This window comes from Heterodontus francisci, chromosome 32 (genome assembly GCF_036365525.1).
Source record: "Heterodontus francisci isolate sHetFra1 chromosome 32, sHetFra1.hap1, whole genome shotgun sequence".
NCBI classification, from domain to species: domain Eukaryota; kingdom Metazoa; phylum Chordata; class Chondrichthyes; order Heterodontiformes; family Heterodontidae; genus Heterodontus; species Heterodontus francisci.
In genome coordinates this window covers 3,719,364-3,743,941 of record NC_090402.1, presented here as the reverse complement: position 1 = coordinate 3,743,941, position 24,578 = coordinate 3,719,364, and the positions used below count along the sequence as shown (strand labels likewise).

General features: G+C 49.1%; 1 protein-coding gene across 2 annotated transcripts in view; it reads right to left on the bottom strand.

Annotated features, from left to right (window-relative positions):
• col5a1 (procollagen, type V, alpha 1) overlaps nt 1-24,578 on the bottom strand; it is a 633,899-nt gene that overhangs the window by 311,742 nt on the left and 297,579 nt on the right. The window lies entirely within an intron of this gene.

Here is a 24,578-nt window from a genome sequence, read left to right as displayed (position 1 = left end):
TTCCTCATCTCCACCTCTGTTTTTTTTTGCCAATTATCTGAAATCGGTGTCCTCTGGTTACTGACCCTCCTGCCACTGGAAACCTATTGACTCCATCAAAGCCATTCATGATGTTGAACAACTCTATTAACTCTTCCCTTAACCTTCTCTGTTCTAAGGAAACAATCTCAGCTTCTCCAGTCTTTCGATGTAACTGAAAACCCTCCCATCCTCAAAAAGAGGAAAAATCAAAATCAAATCCTCAAATCATCTTAAATACCACAATCTTCTGTACTCGAGAGAATACAAGCCTAGTCTGTGCAACCTGTCCTCGTAATATAACCCTTTTAGCCCCAGTATCATTCGAGCGAATCTAGCTGCACCTCTCCAAGGCTGATATATCCTACTTTGCAACAGTGACTACACCTCAAAAGTACTTCATTGGCTGTAATCCACTTGGAGATTGTGAAAGGCACTATATAAATGAAAAGCTTTTATTTCTCTCTTTCAGCAGATCATTGCTGATGTGCTGAACACAGTACTACAGACACAGTCTAAGCACAGCTGTATATAACTCTGGCATAACTTCCACTTTTTGGTAATCCTGCCCTGCAGATGAAGGCCAACATTCCACTTGCCTTTTAAAGGATTTGACCAGGAGAGAGACCATGATAAAATAATTAAACACGGATTCTGGATAAAGCAGGACTGACTGTTAAACAGAAATTTCTCAGGCTGGTTAACATGTATTACACCCTCACCCCCAAGTTTTCCTGACAGCTGTGTTTCTGTTTCTAGTTGTACTTATCGCAGCCAATCTGAGATCAAGGAGTTCACAGAGCAAAGAAACAAGACTGATCCTTTTCAAATCAAACTCACAAATCAGGATTGAAGTCACGACAAATAAACCACAACTTGGTAAATATATAAACAGCAACAATTCACTCTGGTTTGGTCCTGTACGGCCCATGTATGTCTCAGTGTCAGCTCCTGTACGGCCCATGTATGTCTCAGTGTCAGCTCCTGTACGGCCCATGTATGTCTCAGTGTCAGCTCCCGTACGGCCCCTTTTTGTCTCAGTGTCAGCTCCTGTACAGTCTGTGTATGTCTCAGTGTCAGCTCCTGTACAGTCTGTGTATGTCTCAGTGTCAGCTCCTGTACGGCCCATATATGTCTCAGTGTCAGCTCCTGTACAGTCTGTGTATGTCTCAGTGTCAGCTCCTGTACGGCCCACATATGTCTCAGTGTCAGCTCCTGTACGGTCTGTGTGTGTCTCAGTGTCAGCTCCTGTACGGCCCGTGTGTGTCTCAGTGTCAGCTCCTGTACGGTCCGTGTATGTCTCAGTGTCAGCTCCTGTACAGTCTGTGTATGTCTCAGTGTCAGCTCCTGTACGGCCCACATATGTCTCAGTGTCAGCTCCTGTACGGCCCAAATATGTCTCAGTGTCAGCTCCTGTACGGTCCGTGTGTGTCTCAGTGTCAGCTCCTGTACAGTCTGTGTATGTCTCAGTGTCAGCTACCGTACGGCCCATATATGTCTCAGTGTCAGCTCCTGTACGGTCCGTGTATGTCTCAGTGTCAGCTCCTGTACAGTCTGTGTATGTCTCAGTGTCAGCTCCTGTACGGTCTGTGTGTGTCTCAGTGTCAGCTCCTGTACAGTCTGTGTATGTCTCAGTGTCAGCTCCTGTACGGTCCGTGTATGTCTCAGTGTCAGCTCCTGTACGGCCCAAATATGTCTCAGTGTCAGCTCCTGTACAGTCTGTGTATGTCTCAGTGTCAGCTCCTGTACGGTCCGTGTATGTCTCAGTGTCAGCTCCTGTACGGTCCGTGTATGTCTCAGTGTCAGCTCCTGTACAGTCTGTGTATGTCTCAGTGTCAGCTCCTGTACGGTCCGTGTATGTCTCAGTGTCAGCTCCTGTACGGCCCAAATATGTCTCAGTGTCAGCTCCTGTACGGTCCGTGTATGTCTCAGTGTCAGCTCCTGTACAGTCTGTGTATGTCTCAGTGTCAGCTACCGTACGGCCCATATATGTCTCAGTGTCAGCTCCTGTACGGTCCGTGTATGTCTCAGTGTCAGCTCCTGTACGGTCCGTGTATGTCTCAGTGTCAGCTCCTGTACAGTCCGTGTATGTCTCAGTGTCAGCTCCTGTACGGCCCACATATGTCTCAGTGTCAGCTCCTGTACGGCCCACATATGTCTCAGTGTCAGCTCCTGTACGGTCCGTGTATGTCTCAGTGTCAGCTCCTGTACGGCCCACATATGTCTCAGTGTCAGCTCCTGTACGGCCCACATATGTCTCAGTGTCAGCTCCTGTACGGTCCGTGTATGTCTCAGTGTCAGCTCCTGTACGGTCCGTGTATGTCTCAGTGTCAGCTACCGTACGGCCCATATATGTCTCAGTGTCAGCTCCTGTACGGCCCACATATGTCTCAGTGTCAGCTCCTGTATGGCCCACATATGTCTCAGTGTCAGCTCCTGTACAGTCCGTGTATGTCTCAGTGTCAGCTCCTGTACGGTCCGTGTGTGTCTTAGTGTCAGCTCCTGTACAGTCCGTGTATGTCTCAGTGTCAGCTCCTGTACGGCCCAAATATGTCTCAGTGTCAGCTCCTGTACGGTCTGTGTGTATGTCTCAGTGTCAGCTCCTGTACGGTCCGTGTATGTCTCAGTGTCAGCTCCTGTACGGCCCGTGTATGTCTCAGTGTCAGCTCCTGTACGGTCCGTGTATGTCTCAGTGTCAGCTCCTGTACGGTCCGTGTATGTCTCAGTGTCAGCTCCTGTACAGTCTGTGTATGTCTCAGTGTCAGCTCCTGTACGGCCCACATATGTCTCAGTGTCAGCTCCTGTACAGTCCGTGTATGTCTCAGTGTCAGCTACCGTACGGCCCATATATGTCTCAGTGTCAGCTCCTGTATGGTCCGTGTATGTCTCAGTGTCAGCTCCTGTACGGTCCGTGTATGTCTCAGTGTCAGCTCCTGTACGGTCCGTGTATGTCTCAGTGTCAGCTCCTGTACGGTCCGTGTATGTCTCAGTGTCAGCTCCTGTACAGTCCGTGTATGTCTCAGTGTCAGCTCCTGTACGGCCCATATATGTCTCAGTGTCAGCTCCTGTACGGCCCATATATGTCTCAGTGTCAGCTCCTGTACGGCCTGTGTATGTCTCAGTGTCAGCTCCTGTACGGCCCATGTATGTCTCAGTGTCAGCTCCTGTACGGCCCGTGTGTGTCTCAGTGTCAGCTCCTGTACGGCCCGTGTATGTCTCAGTGTCAACTCCTGTACGGCACGTCTGTGTCTCAGTGTCAGCTCCTGTCGGGCCCGCGTATGTCTCAGTGTCAGCTCCTGTACGGTCCGTCTGTGTCTCAGTGTCAGCTCCCGTAGGGCCCAAGTATGTCTCAGTGTCAGCTCCCGTACGGCCCATGTATGTCTCAGTGTCAGCTCCTGTACGGCCCGTGTGTGTCTCAGTGTCAGCTCCTGTACAGTCCGTGTGTGTCTCAGTGTCAGCTCCTGTACGGCCCATATATGTCTCAGCGTCAGCTCCTGTACGGTCCGTGTATGTCTCAGTGTCAGCTCCTGTACGGTCCGTGTGTGTCTCAGTGTCAGCTCCTGTACGGCCCATATATGTTTCAGTGTCAGCTCCTGTACGACCCATATATGTTTCAGTGTCAGCTCCTGTACGGCCCATATATGCCTCAGTGTCAGCTCCTGTATGGTCCGTGTATGTCTCAGTGTCAGCTCCTGTACAGTCCATATATGTCTCAGTGTCAGCTCCCGTACGGCCCATGTATGTCTCAGTGTCAGCTCCTGTACGGCCCGTGTGTGTCTCAGTGTCAGCTCCTGTACGGCCCGTGTATGTCTCAGTGTCAGCTCCTGTACGGCCCATGTATGTCTCAGTGTCAGCTCCTGTACGGCCCGTGTGTGTCTCAGTGTCAGCTCCTGTACGGCCCGTGTGTGTCTCAGTGTCAGCTCCTGTACGGTCTGTGTATGTCTCAGTGTCAGCTCCTGTACGGCCCGTGTGTGTCTCAGTGTCAGCTCCTGTACGGCCCGTGTGTGTCTCAGTGTCAGCTCCTGTACGGCCCGTGTATGTCTCAGTGTCAGCTCCTGTACGGTCCGTCTGTGTCTCAGTGTCAGCTCCTGTCGGGCCCGTGTATGTCTCAGTGTCAGCTCCTGTACGGTCCGTCTGTGTCTCAGTGTCAGCTCCTGTAGGGCCCAGGTTTGTCTCAGTGTCAGCTCCCGTACGGCCCATGTATGTCTCAGTGTCAGCTCCTGTACGGCCCGTGTGTGTCTCAGTGTCAGCTCCTGTACAGTCCGTGTGTGTCTCAGTGTCAGCTCCTATACGGCCCATATATGTCTCTGTGTCAGCTCCTGTACGGCCCGTGTGTGTCTCAGTGTCAGCTCCTGTACGGCCCGTGTAAGTCTCAGTGTCAGCTCCTGTACGGCCCATATATGTCTCAGTGTCAGCTCCTGTACGGCCCATATATGTCTCAGTGTCAGCTCCTGTACGGTCCGTGTGTGTCTCAGTGGCAGCTCCTGTACGGCCCGTGTGTGTCTCAGTGTCAGCTCCTGTACAGTCCGTGTGTGTCTCAGTGTCAGCTCCCGTGCGGCCCAAGTATGTCTCAGTGTCAGCTCCTGTACGGCCCATATATGTCTGTGTCAGCTCCTGTACGGCCCGTGTATGTCTCAGTGTCAGCTCCTATACGGCCCATATATGTCAGTGTCAGCTCCTATACGGCCCATATATGTCTCAGTGTCAGCTCCTGTACGGCCCATATATGTCTGTGTCAGCTCCTGTACGGCCCGTGTATGTCTCAGTGTCAGCTCCTATACGGGCCATATATGTCTCAGTGTCAGCTCCTGTACGGTCCGTGTGTGTCTCAGTGTCAGCTCCTGTACGGCCCATATATGTCTCAGTGTCAGCTCCTGTACGGTCCGTGTATGTCTCAGTGTCAGCTCCTGTACGGTCCGTGTATGTCTCAGTGTCAGCTCCTGTACGACCCATATATGTCTCAGTGTCAGCTCCTGTACGATCCGTGTGTGTCTCAGTGTCAGCTCCTGTACGGCCCATATATGTCTCAGTGTCAGCTCCTAAAAGGCCCATATATGTCTCAGTGTCAGCTCCTGTACGGCCCATGTATGTCTCAGTGTCAGCTCCTAAAAGGCCCATATATGTCTCAGTGTCAGCTCCCGTACGGCCCATATATGTCTCAGTGTCAGCTCCTGTACGATCCGTGTGTGTCTCAGTGTCAGCTCCTGTACGGCCCATATATGTCTCTGTGTCAGCTCCTGTACGGCCCGTGTATGTCTCAGTGTCAGCTCCTGTACGGCCCATGTATGTCTCAGTGTCAGCTCCTAAAAGGCCCATATATGTCTCAGTGTCAGCTCCTGTACGGCCCATATATGTCTCAGTGTCAGCTCCTGTACGGTCCGTGTATGTCTTAGTGTCAGCTCCTGTACAGTCCGTGTATGTCTCAGTGTCAGCTCCTGTACGGCCCATATATGTCTCAGTGTCAGCTCCTGTACAGTCCGTGTATGTCTCAGTGTCAGCTCCTGTACGGCCCATATATGTCTCAGTGTCAGCTCCTGTACAGTCCGTGTGTGTCTCAGTGTCAGCTCCTGTAAGATCCGTGTGTGTCTCAGTGTCAGCTCCTGTACGGTCCGTGTATGTCTTAGTGTCAGCTCCTGTACAGTCCGTGTATGTCTCAGTGTCAGCTCCTGTACGGTCCGTGTATGTCTTAGTATCAGCTCCTGTACAGTCCGTGTATGTCTCAGTGTCAGCTCCTGTACGGCCCATATATGTCTCAGTGTCAGCTCCTGTACAGTCCGTGTATGTCTTAGTGTCAGCTCCTGTACAGTCCGTGTATGTCTCAGTGTCAGCTCCTGTACGGTCCGTGTATGTCTTAGTGTCAGCTCCTGTACAGTCCGTGTATGTCTCAGTGTCAGCTCCTGTACGGCCCATATATGTCTCAGTGTCAGCTCCTGTACAGTCCGTGTATGTCTCAGTGTCAGCTCCTGTACGGTCCGTGTGTGTCTCAGTGTCAGCTCCTGTACGATCCGTGTATGTCTCAGTGTCAGCTCCTGTACGATCCGTGTATGTCTCAGTGTCAGCTCCTGTACGATCCGTGTATGTCTCAGTGTCAGCTCCTGTACGGTCCGTGTGTGTCTCAGTGTCAGCTCCTGTACGGTCTGTGTGTGTGTCTCAGTGTCAGCTCCTGTACGATCCGTGTATGTCTCAGTGTCAGCTCCTGTACGATCCGTGTATGTCTCAGTGTCAGCTCCTGTACGGTCTGTGTGTGTCTCAGTGTCAGCTCCTGTACGGTCTGTGTGTGTCTCAGTGTCAGCTCCTGTACGGTCTGTGTGTGTGTCTCAGTGTCAGCTCCTGTACGATCCGTGTGTGTCTCAGTGTCAGCTCCTGTACGTGTCCCCTACCTCATAGTACTCACCTTGGCCCACCCCCATGTTTACCTGAGGTACACCTGGCTGTGAGCTGACAGCTGCTTCCGTGAATCAGAGGAACTCAACGCCACTGCTGTCTTTGAAACCAGAACAAAGAGGTTTGAGTGAGCAGGTGCTTACTGTAATAACAATGGTCTGAGTTAAACAGACTGCTCACTCTCCCAAGCTATTTGTTTAAAGCCAGCAGACATGCCCTGTCAATCACCCGGTTCATGTCTTTGAAATACTGGGGCTCTCGATTACTTCCCAACACCTTTGTTCCAGATGGATTTACAACTCCTGGCCTGGAACACACTGCCAGAAAGTATTCCATCACTGAACTACTGGGATCAATCACATTTCACAGATACCAGGTTCTGTTCATGTGAAAATTCTGATCAGAGAGGCTTTGTGTTGCATCACTTCAGACATTAAATCGTTCCTTTAAAACACTCCTTGAAATCTACCTGACCCAGGTTCCAGTCCCTATCCTAATAACTCCTTATGTGGCACTGTCTGATTAACATTTCTGTGATGAACCTTGAGACATTTTACTATGTTCAAGGTGCTATATAAATGCACCTTGTTATTGGTTAAAAGGTTGCAGCAGAACATCTGCACCAGATTTCCTCACAAAGTCCATGAATTAGTGTGTCTATTTCATTAGATCACCGCTTAGGTCATATACAACAGGAATTTCATACCCATCATCACACCAGAGCAGTCTTGCTCCCTGCCCCACATCTGACTTCATAGCAGGTAACAGAAGAGTGTATCTGAATCGTAGACATCACTGAGAGTCAGTGTGTGTGGGACCCGTACCCCAGTGAGAGTCAGTGTGTGTGGGACCCGTATCCCAGTGAGAGTCAGTGTGTGTGGGACTCGTATCCCAGTGAGAGTCAGTGTGTGTGGGACCCGTATCCCAGTGAGAGTCAGTGTGTGTGGAACCCGTACCCCAGTGAGAGTCAGTGTGTGTGGGACCCGTACCCCAGTGAGAGTCAGTGTGTGTGGAACCCGTACCCCAGTGAGAGTCAGTGTGTGTGGAACCCGTACCCCAGTGAGAGTCAGTGTGTGTGGGACCCGTACCCCAGTGAGAGTCAGTGTGTGTGGGGCCCGTACCCCAGTGAGAGTCAGTGTGTGTGGGACCCGTATCCCAGTGAGAGTCAGTGTGTGTGGGACCCGTACCCCAGTGAGAGTCAGTGTGTGTGGAACCCGTACCCCAGTGAGAGTCAGTGTGTGTGGGACCCGTACCCCAGTGAGAGTCAGTGTGTGTGGGACCCGTACCCCAGTGAGAGTCAGTGTGTGTGGAACCCGTACCCCAGTGAGAGTCAGTGTGTGTGGGACCCGTACCCCAGTGAGAGTCAGTGTGTGTGGAACCCGTACCCCAGTGAGAGTCAGTGGAGTTTCACTGGAGTTTAGAAGAGTGAGGGGAGACTTGATTGAAGTTTATAAGATCCTGAACGGTCTTGACAAGGTGGATGTGGAAAGGATGTTTCCTCTTGTGGGTGAGTCCAGAACTAGGGGGCACTGTTTTAAAGTTAGGGGTCGCCCTTTTAGGACAGAGTCGAGGAGAATTTTTTTCTCTCTGAGGGTTGTGAGACTTTGGAACTCTCTGCCTCAGAAGGTGGTGGAGGCGGGGTCATTGAATATTTAAAATGGAGGTCGATAGATTCTTGTTCGGCAAGGGAATCAAACATTATCGGGGTAGATGGGAGTGTGGAATTCGAGACACAAACAGATCAGCCATGATCTTATTAAATGGTGGAGCAGGCTCGACGGGCCAAATAGCCTACTTCTGCTCCTAATTCGTATGGTCGTATGGTAATAAGGCTATCGGTGCGTGTAACACGTACCCCTGGGGGTTACCATTGACCAGAAACTGAACTGGACTAGCCACAAACTGCTGTGGCTACAAGAGCAGGTCAGAGGCTGGGAATTCTGCAGCGAGTAACTCACCTCCTGACTCCCCAAAGCCTGTCCACCATCTACAAGGCACAACTCAGGAGTGTGATGGAATACTCTCCACTTGCCTGGATGGGTGCAGCTCCAACAACACTTAAAAAGCTCGACACCATCCAGGACAAAGCAGCCCGCCTGATTGGCACCACGTCCACCTCCTTCAACATTCTCTCCCTCCACCACAGACGCACAGTGGCAGCAGTGTGTACCATCAACAAGATGCACTGCAGCAATGCACCGAGGCTCCTTAGACAGCACCTTCCAAACCCGTGACCTCTACCAACTAGAAGGACAAGAGCAGCAGATACATGGGAACATCACCACCTGCAAGTTCCCCTCCAAGTCACACACCATCCTGACTTGGAACTATATCACCGTTCCTTCACTGTCGCTGGGTCAAAATCCTGGAACTCCCTTCCTAACAGCACTGTGGGTGTACCTACCCCACATGGACTGCAGCGGTTCAAGAAGGTAGCTCACCACCACCTTCTCAAGGGCAATTAGGGATGGGCAATAAATGCTGGCCGAACCAGCGACACCCACATCCCATGAATTAGTTTTTTTTTTAAAGTCAGTGTGTGGAACCCATAGCCTGAGTCAGCCAGTGCTCTTTGTGGGATCTTGCTGTGCACAAATTGGCTGCTGCATTTTCCTGTATTGCAACAGTGACTTCACAATAAAAGTATTTCATTGGCTGTAAAGAACTTTGTGAGATGCTGAGATGATGAAAGGCCTGGCTATATCCCTGATTATATTAACTTCCATCCTGCAGATCAGTCATGTTTCTGACAGGTTCACCACATTACACTTCCTGCCTCAAAACTTCGAGTTCCAACATTTTATTCCTAATGTATCCAGCGTTCATGTATGTTTGAGTCATAGGATGACCTTTCCCTCACCTCCCCCAGATTCTGGTTCTTGTCCATCATCTACCTATTGACTGCCTTCCATCCTAATGTCTGTTTTGTGTGGGACCCTGATCCTGCCCCTGTTCTCACCTCCCCTTGTCTGCTTTCAATGTCATTCTATTGTAATATCCCTCAATCCTACCTCAGCATTTCCCTCAATAACACCAATCCACCTTCTCCCCATATCCCTCAATCCCCATTTACCCACCCTCTCCCCTCAATCCCTCTCTCTCTAGAAGCATACAGTAAATACTTGCCCCTATTCATACCCACATTTTCAATGTCCTTCCCCAGCAATTTATTCCACAACTCAATTCCTGTCTGGGTGAAATGTCCCCCTGACTTGCTGCGTTACCCCTCACTTCCCCCATTTTAAGTTGCACCCCTGGGATTTAAACCCTTCTATACTGAGAACAATTTACTGTCAACAGGGACGAACCCTGAGGTCGTGGGGGGAAACTAGGACAGACCAAAGGGCCGAGGAATAAACCGAGGGGAATGGGAATAAGCTGATCTAAGGAAGAGAAAGCAGAAGTAACAACATGAATGGAGAGGAAAGCAAAAATGGAAATAGAGACCTTTAACAAGAGCTGAGGGAAAGCCAGAGACTAAGGGCCTAGTGGTGGGAGGCTGAACGCAATGTAGTTGCTATGCAGAGATTTCGAGATGAGAGAGTGGTAAGGTAGAGCCGAGAGGAGGCTGACAACAAGCATGGAGAGTGACAGGACTCTATAGGGAAAAGGGAAAGAAGCCTTCTAGATAATGGCTGCATGTGTCCTGTGAATGAGAATTTCCAGAACAAGCCTACACTTGCCTTCAAAGGCCAGGAACACAGAGAGAGAGCTGTGAGGCCCCGCTCAGCTCCTGTGGGTGGTTAAGTATTCCAATTAACCTAACAGAAATGTCAAAGGCAAAACATGTAATGGACGTCATGTGTCTCCTACCCTGACCATAATGGGCAGAGTTGTTTCAAATGTCCCTAAACCCGCTAGATGTAATGAACAGACTGTTTCACTCCAGCTCTGCAGCCCTCATAGAGTCTTTGGGGAAAAATACTCACAGAACAGAACATGTTGGCTTGGAATCTGCCACCATGCATTATAATAAACAGAAGAAAAAGGTTCAGGAGGAGACCATTCGGCCCTTCGGGCCTGCTGCATCATTCAATATGATCATTTTCTACCTCAACTCCACCTTCCTGCATTATCCAAATATCCTTTCATAACCTCAGTGCCCAAAAATCTGTCTTGAATAAACTCAATGATGGAGCATCACAGCTCTCTGCGGTAGAGAATTCCAAAGATTCACAACCCTCTGAGTGAAGGAATTTCTCCTCATCTCAGTCCTGAATGATCGACCCCTTCTCCCGAGACTGTGGCCCCGTGTTCTAGACTCTCCAGCCGGGGGGAAACAGCCTCTGATCATCTACCCTGTCAAACCCCATAAAAATTTTATAAGTTTTAATTAGATCACCTCTTATTCTTCTAAATTCTAGGGCATATGTGCCTAGCCTACTCAATCTCTCATAGAACAATCCTCTAATCCCAGGAATCAGTCCACTGAACCTTTGTTGCACTTCCTCAGGGACTATTATATACTCCCTTAGGAAAGGAGACCAAAACTGTACAGAGTGCTCCAGGTGTAGTCTCACCATGACCCTATATCACTGCACTAAGACTTCTTTACTCTTCTATCCAAACACCTTGTAATAAAAACTAACACACAATTGCCTTCCTAATTGCTTGCTGTACCTGCATATTAACTTTCTGTGATTCTGATATAAGGACACCCAGGGCTCTCTGAATACCAACATCTCCCAGTCGCTCACCATTTAAAAATGTTCAGCTTTTCTGTTTTTCCTTCCAAAGTGGATGACAATTCCCCACATTTTGTTATCCAAAGGTAGACTTTGCCCATTGTCCGAGCCCACAGCACTGAACCTGGTCAGCCTCCGGGGGTGGGAGGGGGGGGGGGGGGGAGGGAGGGGGGTGCAGTAAGTAGCAGCACAGCTCAACCTGTTTGCAATGACCAGGAATGACAATCATTGATCACCTGTAAAAATTGCCCATGGAGAATGGGTCATGCCTGTACTTTCAAATCAACAACAACAACTGCATGCATTTCTATTGCACCCTGAACACAGGAAGATGTCCCAAGACGCTTCACAGGAGCATAAATCAGACAGAGTTGAGGTAGGTTTTAAGGAACGTTGCAAAGGCCAAAAGCGAGGTAGAGAGGCAGAGAGGTTTCAGGAGGGAGTTCCAGAGCTTAGAGTCTCAGTACATGACAATATTGTCAGTGAGTTAGTTATTGATGTTATTGTTTGTTACATCACTTGTCAAATCATTATTAACGTCAGTTGAAGAGACTAACCAGTTAATTAATTTGCAGTATTTTGATTACCAGCTCCATGCTGTAAGGTCATAGTGACAGTGCTGATGGCAGGGGTGTTAATTTAGTCAATTGCAGCTATTATAATGAGCTGCTCTACTCTTTCAGGGAGGGAATGGTCAGAGTCACAGGATATTCTGGTAATGGTGGAATATACATATGTCATTGGTATCAACTGTGATTCAGTGGGCAGCACTCTCACTTCTGACTCAGAAAGTGAGTTCAAATCCCACACCAGGACTAGAGCACAAAAATCCAGGCTGACAATCCAGTGCAGTACTGAGGGAGTGCTGCACGGTCAGAGGGGCAGTACTGAGGGAGTGCAGCACCGTCGGAGGGTCAGTACTGAGGGAGTACAGCACCATCGGAGGGTCAGTACTGAGGGAGCAGAACACTGTCAGAAGGTCAGTGCTGAGAGAGCGCCGCACTGTCGGAGGGTCAGTATTGAGGGAGCCGAACACTGTCGGAGTGTCAGTACTGAGGGAGTGCTGCACTGTCAGGGGGTCAGTACTGAGGGAGGGCTGCACTGTCGGAGGGTCAGTACTGAGGGAGTGCTGCACTGTCAGAGGGTCAGTACTGAGGGAGTGCTGCACCGTCAGAGGGTCAGTACTGAGGGAGTGCTGCACCGTCGGAGCGTCAGTACTGAGGGAGTGCTGCACCGTCAGAGGGTCAGTACTGAGGGAGTGCTGCACTGACGGAGGGTCAGTACTGAGGGAGTGCTGCACCGTCAGAGGGTCAGTACTGAGGGAGTGCTGCACCGTCGGAAGGTCAGTACTGAGGGAGTGCTGCACCGTCAGAGGGTCAGTACTGAGGGAGTGCTGCATTGACGGAGGGTCAGTACTGAGGGAGTGCTGCACCGTCAGAGGGTCAGTACTGAGGAAGTGCTGCACCGTCAGAGGGTCAGTACTGAGGGAGTGCTGCACCGTCAGAGGGTCAGTACTGAGGAAGTGCTGCAACGTCAGAGTGTCAGTACTGAGGGAGGGCTGTACTGTCGGAGGGTCAGTACTGAGGGAATGCTGCACTGTCGGAGGGTCAGTACTGAGGGAGTGCTGCACTGTCAGTGGGTCAGTACTGAGGAAGTGCTGCACCATCGGAGGGTCAGTACTGAGGGAGTGCTGCACTGTCAGCGGGTCAGTACTGAGGGAGTGCTGCACTGTCAGAGGGTCAGTAGTGAGGGAGCAGAACACTGTCGGAGGGTCAGTACTGAAGGAGTGCTGCACCATCGGAGGGTCAGTACTGAGGGAGTGCTGCACTGTCAGCGGGTCAGTACTGAGGGAGTGCTGCACTGTCAGAGGGTCAGTAGTGAGGGAGCAGAACACTGTCGGAGGGTCAGTACTGAAGGAGTGCTGCACCATCGGAGGGTCAGTACTGAGGGAGTGCTGCACTGTCAGTGGGTCAGTACTGAGGAAGTGCTGCACCATCGGAGGGTCAGTACTGAGGGAGTGCTGCACTGTCAGCGGGTCAGTACTGAGGGAGTGCTGCACTGTCAGAGGGTCAGTACTGAGGGAGTGCTGTACTGTCGGAGGGTCAGTACTGAGGGAGTGCTGCACTGTCAGCGGGTCAGTACTGAGGGAGTGCTGCACTGTCAGAGGGTCAGTAGTGAGGGAGCAGAACACTGTCGGAGGGTCAGTACTGAAGGAGTGCTGCACCGTCAGAGGGTCAGTACTGAGCGAGTGCTGCACCGTCAGAGGGTCAGTACTGAGGGAGTGCTGCACCGTCAGAGGGTCAGTACTGAGGGAGCAGAACACTGTCGGAGGGACAGTACTGAGGGAGTGCTGCACTGTCGGAGGGTCAGTACTGAGAGAGCGCCGCACAGTCGGAGGGTCAGTATTGAGGGAGCACCACACTGTCGGAGGGTCAGTATTGAGGGAGCGCCGCACTGTCGGAGGGTCAGTACTAAGGGAGCACCGCACTGTCGGAGGGTCAGTACTGAGGGAGCACCGTACTGTCGGAGGGTCAGTACTGAGGGAGCACCGCACTGTCGGAGGGTCAGTACTGAGGGAGTACAGCACCGTCGGAGGGTCAGTACTGAGGGAGTGCTGCACCATCGGAGGGTCAGTACTGAGGGAGCAGAACACTGTCGGAGGGTCAGTACTGAGGGAGCGCCGCACTGTCGGAGGGTCAGTACTGAGGGAGCCGAACACTGTCGGAGTGTCAGTACTGAGGGAGTGCTGCACTGTCTGGGGGTCAGTACTGAAGGAGTGCTGCACTGTCAGAGGGTCAGTACTGAGGGAGTGCTGCACTGTCAGAGGGTCAGTACTGAAGGAGTGCTGCACTGTCAGAGGGTCAGTACTGAGGGAGTGCTGCACCGTCAGAGGGTCAGTACTGAGGGAGCAGAACACTGTCGGAGGGACAGTACTGAGGGAGTGCTGCACTGTCGGAGGGTCAGTATTGAGGGAGCGCCGCACTGTCGGAGGGTCAGTACTAAGGGAGCACCGCACTGTCGGAGGGTCAGTACTGAGGGAGCACCGTACTGTCGGAGGGTCAGTACTGAGGGAGCACCGCACTGTCGGAGGGTCAGTACTGAGGGAGTGCCGCACTGTCGGATGGTCAGTACTGAGGGAGCACCGCACTGTCGGAGGGTCAGTATTGAGGGAGCGCCGCACTGTCGGATGGTCAGTACTGAGGGAGCACCGCACTGTCGGAGGGTCAGTATTGAGGGAGCGCCGCACTGTCGGAGGGTCAGTACTGAGGGAGCACCGCACTGTCGGAGGGTCAGTACTAAGGGAGCACCGCACTGTCGGAGGGTCAGTACTGAGGGAGCACCGTACTGTCGGAGGGTCAGTACTGAGGGAGCGCCGCACTGTCGGAGGGTCAGTACTGAGGGAGCACCGCACTGTCGGAGGGTCAGTACTGAGGGAGCACCGTACTGTCGGAGGGTCAGTACTGAGGGAGCGCTGCAATGTTGGAGGGTCAGTACTGAGGGAACGCCGCACTGTCGGAGGGTCAGTACTGAGGGAGGGTCAGTACTGACGAAAACACAGGAACCAGGAATGGCAGAGGAGGAGAAATTGCTAAAGAATAACAGGGAAAACGAGAGAAATCAATGAGATATTAAATAATACTTTGAAAGTACTTTCCAGTTGTGAGGTGATGAAACTGGTGTAAGCTGTTTGGAGACCAGAGGAGGGGAAGGGAAAATGTCAACTCCCACCCCACCTCCCCTCTCAACTTTCCCATCATCCTCCTCTGTAACTGTTTCCTAATTCCCTGATAAAAACCCACCTGCTGCAAACTGTCCAAGGCTGAAAGGAAAGACTACTTTCACTCGGAGTGAGACGTGGCTGCATTTCCAATAATGGTTCCATCTCGGTGCCAGCCAGCCTAGGAGCTGCCCGAACCAACACCCATCTTCCAGGAAACCTCCTGAGCAGCCCTCCTCTAGCCTGATGGATGAAATTGTTGGACAGTGCTGAGTGTTTCCCAAGTGAGGATGGGTACAATAGTGTGGGGATTGTTTTACTAGATCAGAAATACAAAGAGCTAGACTAATAATTGAGTATTGCTGAAAACAGACATTTATAACTTCTTAAATGTTGTGAGGGTTCCTGCCTCTACCGCCTCTTCAGGCAGTGCGTTCCAGATTCCAACCACCCTCTGGGTGAAAATTCTTTTCCTCAAATCCCCTCTAAACCTCCTGCCCCTGACCTTAAATCTATGCCCCCTGGTTATTGACCCCTCCGCTAAGGGGAAATGTTTCTTCCTAACTAACCTATCAATGCCCCTCATAATTTTGTATACCTCAATCATGTCCCCCCTCAGCCTTCTCTGCTCTTAGGAAAACAACCCCAGCCTATCCAGTCTGTCTTCATAGCTGAAATACTCCAGCCCAGGCAACATCCTGGTGAATCGCCTCCGCACCCTCTCCAGTCCAATCACATCCTTCCTATAGTGTGGTGACCAGAACTGTACACAGTACTCCAGCTGTGGCCTAACTAGCATTTTATACAGCTCCATCATAATATCCCTGCTCTTATATTCTATGCCTCGGCTAATAAAGGCAAATATCCCATCTGCCTTCCTAACCACTTTATCTACCTGTGCTGCTGCCTTCAGTGATCTATGGACAAGTACACCAAGGTCCCTCGGATGTTCTGTACTTCCTAGAGTCCTACCATCCATTGTATATTCCCTTGCCTTGTTAGTCCTCCCAAAATACATCACCTCACACTTCTCAGGATTAAATTCCATTTGCCACTGCTCTGCCCATCTTATCAGCCCATCTATATCGTCCTGTAATCTAAGGCCTTCTTCCTCACTATTTTCGACACCACCAATTTTCATGTCTTCTGTGAACTTACTGATCATACCTCCTATATTCACGTCTAAATCATTAACGTACACTACAAACAGGAAGGGTCCCAGCACCGATCCCTGCGATACACCACTGGTCACAGGCTTCCAATCGCAAAAACAACCCTCAACTATTACCCTCTGTTTCCTGCCACTAAGCCAATTTTGGATCCAATTCGCCAAATTGCCCTGGATCCCATGGGCTCTTACCTTCTTAACCAATCTCCCATGCGGGATCTTATCAAAAGCCTTACTGAAGTCCATGTAGACTACATCAACTGCTTTACCCTCATCTACACATCTAGTTACCGCCTTGAAAAATTCAATCAAATTTGTTCGACACAATCTCCCCGTGTGATCGGCAGAATGTCTTTTTGGCTTGACGGCAGCATCCTGTTAGTGGTAAACACCACATGTGTTGCTACTGCATAGTAGCAGCGTGAAACAACTAGCTTCACCTATTGCTCAAATGTTTGTGATACATTACCCTTCGAGGGTCATCTGATGTAGACTGGGCACTTTTCAGGGCCGAAAATGACGGCCTGAGGCCTGTTCATAAGTTTGCGCGATATACAGCGAGAAATGATGTGATCAGGGTAGCCATTGTCATGCAGGATGTCTTTGATTCACCCTATTTCAGCATCAAGCTTGCATGGTGAGCAAATGGCTCTGGCCCTATTTACAAGGTTGCTGATAAAACCACTATTATAGCATGTGGAACTATAAGAATCCCAACGCGTGTATTGACCAAAACTCAAAACACAATGTCCAACATTAGATGTGGTTCCGCAATTGAACAACATTTGCTAAATATTCCTCAGTATGCTAAGAATTACGCTGACAACCAATTTATGATTGAAGGTAGGGTTCGCAGTGTGGCGCATTTGCGTATACTGGAAACTACATCACAGAATCACAGAATTGTTACAGTACAGAAAGAGGCCATTCGGCCCATCGTGTCTGCACTGGCTCTCTGAAAGAGCAACTCCCTCAGTTCCATTGCCCCGCCTTCTCCCTGTAACCCTGCATATTCTTCCTTTTCATATAACTGTCTAATTCCCTTTTGAATGCTTCAATTGAACCTGCCTCCACCACACTCTCAGGCAGTACATGGACGGCACAGTGGTTAGCACCGCAACCTCACAGCTCCAACAACCTGGATTCAATTCTGGGTACTGCCTGTGTGGAGTTTGCAAGTTCTCCCTGTGACCATGTGGGTTTTCGCCGGGTGCTCCGGTTTCCTCCCACAGCCAAAGACTTGCAGGTTGATCGGTAAATTGGCCATTGTAAATTGCCCCTAGTGTAGGTAGGTGGTCGGAGAATTGAGGGAAGGTGGGGATGTGGTAGGGAACATGGGATTAATGTAGGATTGGTATAAATGGGTGGTTGATGTTCGGCACAGACTCGGTGGGCTGAAGGGCCTGTTTCAGTGCTGTATCTATAAATAAATACATTCCAGACCTTAACCACTCGTTGCGTAAAGAAGTTCCTTCTCATGCCATTTTTGCTTCTCTTACCAAATAATTTAAATCTGTGCCCTCTCATTCTCGATCCTTTTACGAGTGGGGACAGTTTCTCTCTATCTACTCTGTCCAGACCCATCATGATTTTGAATACCTCTATCAAATCACCTCTCAGCCTTCTCCTCTCCAAGGAAAACAGTCCTAACTTCTCCAATCTATCTTCATAACTGAAATTCCTCATCCCTGGAACCATCCTCGTGAATCTTTTCTGCACTCTCTCCAACGCCCTCATGTCTTTCCGATAGTGCGACAGAAGTGGACACAATACTCCAGCTGAGGCCGAACTAGTGTCTTATACAAGTTCAACATAACTTACTTGCTCTTGTACTCTATGCCCCTATTAATAAAGCCCAGGATACTGTATGCTTTATTAATTGTTCTCTCCACCTGTCCTGCCACCTTCAATGACTTATGCACATATACACCCAGGTCCCTCTGCTCCTGCACCCCCGTTAGAATTGTACCCTTTATTTTATATTGTCTCTCCATGTTCTTCCTACCAAAATGAATCACTTCATATTTCTCTGCATTGAACTTCATCTGCCACCTGTCTGCCCATTCCACCAACTTGTCTATGTCCTTTTGAAGTTCGACACAATCCTCCTCACAGTTCACATATATTAATACACAGGGCCCTGTTCTTTGCAGACAGAAAGAACATGTACATACATTGTGTCTGTTTCAGCTAAACAAAATAAGTGACAATGCAATGCCTTGATCAATCAGAGCCAAGCTGCTTGGTTTAAATTTCTAACAAAGCTTGGCAGTTAACTGTCAGTCACCATAAACTGTTGCATTCTCCATGGCAACACCTCTACCAATCAGAGTCCACTTGCCAACCAATCAGCACTCTCTTCTCACTGTATAAATTTGTTGCTTTCCCTTACATTGGAATTCTTTTGAATTGTCCTGATGAGTACAAGACAAAAAGCTTCGACAAAATGTGTTTTCAGCAATACTCAAGTCTGTACTGCTAAACGACTACTCGTATGAATAATTATTAGAATATAGGAACTGCTAGATAATAAAAGACCAGGGTCTATCAGTTTACCTTCTACCATCTGGGCAATCACATGATCCCAAAGATAATGGAGTTACTGACTAATCACAGCAATCAATCTCGATCAATAAATCTCTAACAGAGATAGACATGAGATAAGCAAAACCCCCAGTGAAGAAGAACTTTGGGAATCATCGATCCAAAGTCACCTGTTCTTCCCAAGCATGCAACATTCTACACAGACTGCTCCGTGTTGGTGTTCCTGTTCCATACGAGCCTCCTCCCACCCCCTCTCCATCTCACCCTATCACCATATCCTTCTATTTCTTTCTCCCTCATATGTTTATCCAGCTTCCCCTTAAATGTATCGATACTATTCACCTCAACCACTCCCTGTGGGAGCGAGTTCCACATTCTCACCACTCTCTGGGGAAAGAAGTTTCTCCTGAATTCTCTGTTGGATTTATGAGTGATTGTCTTATATTGACGGCCCCCTAACTGCATGTCACGTCTCAAATTACTCTTTTTTTACTGTTTTCCAAAATGTTATCTGATTCTCTTTGAATGAATTTGTATCAACTGCTCCAACTGTCTCCCTTGGGAGCCTATTCCATAGATTGTTCATTCCAGAGAACACAAGCTCAAATTCAAATTCCACCATGGCAGTTTGAGAATCCTTTAGCGAAGGAAACATGCAAGCCTTCCTCAGTCTGGGCCTATATGTGACTCCAATCCCACAACAATGTGACAGAGTCTTAACTCCCCTCTGAAGTGGTCACCCAGTTTGTATCAAACCCACTATTAGTGGTTCAAGAAGGCGGTTCACCACCACCTTCTCAGGACAAGTAGGGATGGGCAATAAATGCCAGCCTGGCCACAACACCCACAAAAACCTAGGCCGTGTTCCAAAATCCAATTCCGTAAAGTAAACAGAAAAAAAAATTAACCCCTTAGACATTCAGCACATAATCCAGAGACCAACTCGCATTTATACAAGATCTTTAACACACAAACCCTCCTGAGTCACTTCACAGATCTACAGTGACAGGAATGCAACATGGAGGCAATGAATGTTTGGGGTAAAAGTTTGGGTGAAAATATGGGTATTAAGAAGGTTCTGAAAGGAGAAGTGGAACATGGAAGGGTCTCAAGGAGGGTGATCGAGAGAATAGGGCCAAGGCAATTGAAACACTCTAATCAAAAGGCAGAGTGAAGGGAGGCTGGAATGTATAGGAGGCTGGAATCGGAAAGCTGAAGGGGATGGGAGGGGGCTCTGATTCTAGACCCTCCGCAGGGACTCTAGTCTCATTTCTCCAGCACTACTCCATGGAGTTTCATATCTCAGCCTTGCCACACCAAGGAGACAGCAAGCAGAAGGTTCCTGAGGGAAAGCTTGAGGAACAGCAGCCTTCAGGCTTCCATCCCATTCATTATCCCTTATACCCCTCAAACCCATCCCAGACAGCTGCTCTCTCATTCAAATCTATCTCTTTTGCCCTGAATCCCATTGAATGTTCCTCTCTCGGTCTCTTAGATCTTTCAATCACTTTTTCACCAAAAGACCATCCTGCCTCCTGAATTTGCCAGCAAACTCCCATCTGCCCCCTGCCTGGGCAGTCACACTCCCCTCTGCCCCCTCCCTAGGCAGTCACACTCCCCTCTGCCCCCTCCCTGGGCAGTCACACCCCTCTGCCCCCTCCCTGGGCAGTCACACTCCCCTCTGCCCCCTCCCTGGGCAGTCACGCTCCCCTCTGCCCCTTCCCTAGGCAGTCACACTCCCCTCTGCCCCCTCCCTGGGCAGTTACACTCCCCTCTGCCCCTTCCCTGGGCAGTCACACTCCCCTCTGCCCCCTCCCTGGGCAGTCTCACTCCCCTCTGCCCCTTCCCTGGGCAGTCACACTCCCCTCTGCCCCTTCCCTGGGCAGTCACACTCCCCTCTGCCCCTTCCCTGGGCAGTCACACTCCCCCTCTGCCCCCTCCCTGGGCAGTCACACTCCCCTCTGCCCCTTCCCTGGGCAGTCACACTCACCCTCTGCCCCCTCCCTGGGCAGTCACACTCCCCTCTGCCCCTTCCCTGGGCAGTCACACTCCCCCTCTGCCCCCTTCCCTGGGCAGTCACACTCCCCTCTGCCCCTTCCCTGGGCAGTCACACTCCCCCTCTGCCCCTTCCCTGGGCAGTCACACTCCCCCTCTGCCCCCTCACGAGGTAATCAGCCTCACACATTCCCCACCCTCTCTGTGAAGTAGTTAAATTTTAAAATCTCTGCCCCTTCCATTTCCGAGCTTTGGATGTTGTCCTATTCTCAGAGTTTGTGTTTGCATCAATCTATTTCTTGGGATTCATGTTTCTCGCGCCCTTTAGAAATTTCCAAACTCGATAATGTGACCCTGAAAGTTGTTTCCTGTGGGTCATGTTAGAGTCGGACAAAGAGAGAGAGAAACTTTTACATAATGAGGCCACGGGCCTTGAGAGACAGAAAGCAGAGAACAGACGGAATAAAGTCAGTCACTTTTCCACTAAGTGATCTCACTCTGGAACTATGCTGCTCATTGAGTGCAAGTTGCTAACATTGCTAACTCGCTGATCCTCGTAAATTAGTCGACTCTCAGAACATTTTCCATCTGGAACAGAAATTTCGATGTAAGTGTTTTTGTTGGAGCAGTTACACTGTACAGTGGAAAAGAATGGGAAGCGGTTTGGCATGTTGGAATCCCATGCTTGGGTTATAGTTCCACAGAGACATGGTACATAGCTAACCCCAGAGGCTGCACCAAATTTCTTTTACAAGGTAAGATTAGTTACTCCAACAGAGCAAAACCTCGCCAGCCTGCTGTATACATCAGGGAATTGTGGCCATAGTGTCCATGAAGGGAGCATGAATATACAAATGGTACAATTTTAAAGGGAGTGGAGGAACAGAGAGATGTGGGGTGTATGTAGACAAGTGTTTGAAGGTGGTAGGACAAGTTGAGAAGGCTGTTAAATCCTTCATTTCATAAATAGAGACATAAAGTACCAAAAGCTAGAAAGTTATCACAACACTTTTCTAATTCATTGGGTGAGCCCCGGACGGAGGATTGTGTCCATTTCCGCGCTCCACACTTCAGGAAGGATGTCAAGGTCTTGGAGAGGGTACGGAGGAGATTTACTAGAATGTTCCCAGGGATGAGGGACTTCAGTTACAGGGAGAGACTGCAGAAGCTGGGATTGTTCTCCTTGGTGAAGGGAAGGTGAAGAGGTGATTTGATAGAGGTGTTTAAAATCATGAGGGGTCTGGACAGAGTAGAGAGATAGGAACTGTTCCCATTGGCGGAAGGATCCAGAACCACAGCACACCGATTTAAGGTGAGTGGCAAAGGAACCAGAGGTGACATAAGGAAAAACTTTTTTTTACGTAGCGAGTGGTTAAGATCTGGAATGCACTACCTGAGAGTGTGGTGAAGGCAGGTTCAATTGAGGCTTTCAAGAGGGAGTTGGACAATTATCCAAACACAACAGAGTTGCAGGGCTGCACAGAAAGAGCTGTGGAGTGGGACTAGCTGAGTTGCTCTTGCAGAGAGCCCGCATGCACATGAGGGACTGAATGGCCTCCTTTTGTGTTGTAACCAGTCTATGGTTCCATGATGTCTCCAATCTATCCAGGCATCTGAAATCCCTCATGCCTGGAACCATTCCCATGAATCTTTTCTGCGCCCTCTCTAATACCTTCACATCCTTCCTAAAGTGTGGTGCCCGGAATTGGACACAATACTCCAGCTGAGGTGGAATCAATGTTCTATAAAGGTTCACCATAACTTCCTTGCTTTTGCACTCTATGCCTCTATTTATAAAATCCAGAATCCCGTTTGCCTTTTTAACCACTTTCTCAACCTGCTCTGCCACCTTCAACGATTAATGTGCACATATACCCCCTCCCCCCAGGTCCCTTTGCTCCTGCACCCCCTTTAGAATTGCAGCCTTTGTTTTATATTACCTCTCCTCATTCTTCCTATCAAAATGTATCACTTCACACCTCTCTACATTAAATTTCATTTGCCACGTGTCCGCCCATTCCACCGGCCTGTCCATGTCCTCTTGAAGTCTATCATTATCCTCCTCACAGTTCACAATTCTTCCAAGTTTTGTGTCATCCACAAATTTTGAGATTGTGCCCTGTACACCCAGGTCTAGGTCATTAATATTGATGTAGAAAGGCAGTGGTTCTAAAACTGACCCCTGGGGAACCTCACTATATACCTTCCTCCAGTTCCAAAAACTACTCTCTGTTTCCTGTCACTCAGCCAATTCCGTATCCACGTTGCTACTGTCCCTTTTATTCCATGGGCTCTAACTTTGCTGACAAGCCTGTTATGTGGCACTTTAACAAATACCTTTTGAAAGTCCATGTATACGACATCAACCACATTACCCTCCTCAATCCTCTCTTACCTCATCAAAAAACTCGATCAAGTTAGTTAAGCACAATTTGCCTTTACAAATCCATGTTGCCTTTCCTTAATTAATCCACACTTGTCCAAGTGACTGTTAATTTTGTCCCGGATTATATTATCTAAAAGCTTTCCCAACACTGAGGTTAAACTGGAACCACTCAGCAGGTCTGGCAGCATCGGAAGAAGGGTCACTGACCCGAAACGTTAACTCTGCTTCTCTTTTCACAGATGCTGCCAGACCTGCTGAGTGGTTCCAGCATTTCTTGTTTTTATTTCAGATTTCCAGCATCCGCAGTATTTTGCTTTTATATTACTGAGGTTAAACTGACTGGCCTGAAGTTAGTGGACTCATCCTTACAAATGTTTTGAACAAAGGTGCAACATTTGCAATTTTCCAGGCCTCTGGCACCACCCCTGTATCTAAGGAGGATTGAAAGATTATGGCCAGTACCTCTGCAATTTTCACCCTTACTTCCCTCAGTATCCTTGATGCATCTCAATCCGGTCCTGGTGACTTATCAACTTTAAGTGCAGCCAGCCTATCTAATACCTCTTCCTTATTAATTTTTAGCCCATCCAGTGCCTCAACTATCTCCTCTTTAACTACAGCATCTTCCTGCTTGGTAAAGACAGATGTAAAGTATTAATTTAATACCTCAGTGATGCCCTCTGCCTCCATGTATAAATCCCCTTTCTGGTCCCTAATTGGCCCTACTCCTCCTTTTACTACCGATTTACTGTGTATATGCCTATTGTCATGCTTGGCCCCCAACTGCCAAGAATGAGGCATATTAATTTCACCATATGGACATTAAATTTCAAATTGTTGCTGGGAAGAAGAGAAGGCCTGTTACAAGGGCTGCCAGACTTGGATGGAGGACATTTGAAGAGAGGTTTCTTCCCTTATCCCATTTAATCCACAATGGACTTTGAGCACCATACATTGAAGGTGAGGGAGTTCAAATTTCAGGATGACTGCTGGGATAGCCGAATCTACAAACAGACGTGGTCAGACCAGCTGGTCACATGACTAGCCTGCTTGGCAACCTGCTTTTTCTGAATTGTACAAACAGTTTGAATGGAGAAAGACTGTTTGCTCCTGGACTGAGAAGATCTCTCCTGTCTGCTCCCATCTCTTTCTCACAAGCCTCTGAATCCACTGAACCCACATGAACCCCAAGACAGAAAAGTCTCCTACAGCGAACAAGGTTTAAGAAGAATACTGGATCCCAGCGAAAAGCAAGATTGACCTACAATCAAGGACTCAACGGTGAGCTCGAAGAACCGTAACAACTACTCTTCAGATATTGCCTCAAACTTTTCCACTTTATTTCTTCTACTCTTTTCTGTCTTTATCTGCATGTGTGTATCACATATGCATTCTAGCGTGGGTGGGTCGTGCATCCACAGGTGTCAACCGAATTAGAATTTAAATTCAAATTAAATAAATTTCAACTTTTCTTTAAACCAGTTTATTTATTTTGATGTTTAACATTAAACTCTGCCTTTGTCCTTTCCAACCAGCAAAGTTCATCAACTTGAGGTCATCCTAAACTCTGCTGTCCATGTCCTAACTCACACCAAGTCCTGTTCACCCATCACCCACTGTGCTCGCTGACCTACACTGACTCCTGTCCAGCAACATATCAATCTTAAGATTCTCATCTTT